The sequence below is a fragment of the Fulmarus glacialis genome, unplaced genomic scaffold (assembly GCF_000690835.1).
Source record: "Fulmarus glacialis isolate BGI_N327 unplaced genomic scaffold, ASM69083v1 scaffold14202, whole genome shotgun sequence".
NCBI classification, from domain to species: domain Eukaryota; kingdom Metazoa; phylum Chordata; class Aves; order Procellariiformes; family Procellariidae; genus Fulmarus; species Fulmarus glacialis.
Window position 1 is genome coordinate 12261 of NW_009197274.1, and position 1178 is coordinate 13438.

Below are 1178 nucleotides of genomic sequence, written 5' to 3' on the forward strand. Positions count from 1 at the left end.
GTCTGGGGGCCCAGCCAGCAAGAGCCCAGCAGGCAGCCGGGCCCTTGCTGCCCGGTGTCGTGGCTGCCTGCACAGCAGCAGAGTGCTGGGAGAGCCCAGATCTTCCCAGGTCCATGCTTCCTCTCTCTGCCAAAAACACGGTTCAGATGGGTCTGTTTCAGGGTATTCTGGATCACAGGAACCTCCCTGCATCAGTGCCTGCTGGCTTTGTTCTTCCCTCGATAGCTGGCTCCAATTCTCCTAAAGGAGGGTAAATGTGATTCACAAGATCGATGTTTGGCTTGTATTCAACCTGGCATCTACCGTCACCCCCAGGTCCTTTTTGGCAGGGTCCCTATACAGCTCCTAGCCCCGAGAGCTTTGTACTGGTCCCTCTGGAAGCTCTTGCTCCTCCTGACGTTTCCCATCTGCCTCACATCCCACCGACCAGAGATGCCGGCTGAGCCGTGCTCTGCGTGCCGGACCTCAGTGCCAGCGTTTCCTGCAGACACGATCGCCTTGGCAGCGCACCAGGTCGTGCGGGCCAGGTTGTTTTCCTGGAAGCGGCGGGTCTGCGGCATTCAGGTCCTCAGAGGAGGAAAAGCAGATGTCTCGGCTTTGGGAAACACTGGGGCTGGTTGCTGCTGTCTCACACGGTTATCTGAGCCTAGCAGCTAATGTATGTGCAGGCTCTCCATGCCACCAGCCAGCAGCTGGAGAGCTTGGAGGCCACTCTTCCCACCCTTGACCCCAGCCATGTTGTGACCAGGGATGGTGGCTCCTACTACACCCTTCCCCACAGAGTTTTATCAGTTTTTATTCTCATATTCCACTCTCTGTATTTCACTTTACATGAAGAGAGAGCAGGCAGCGTCCTTCCTGCACAGGACTGCTCTGATCCTTCCAGCATAGCACAGAGCTGTCTCTTTCAGCCTAAAAATACTGAAGTGCTTCAGTGGAAAAACACAAGAACAGGGCCAAACCATGAACACACATGCCCAAACCTCTGCTTCTCCAGGAGCGAGTAAGGCATAACCAAAGGAGCTGCTTGTCAGACTGTAACCCAGAACGTACAACCCTCTGACTGTTATTATAAGCAACCCCATTCCGGAGCTGCCTGACTGTCGCAGACCCGTCATTTTGCACGCAGGCTTCTCCTTAGAGCTTGCCATTAGATCTGCACATTTTTTCCACAGTGA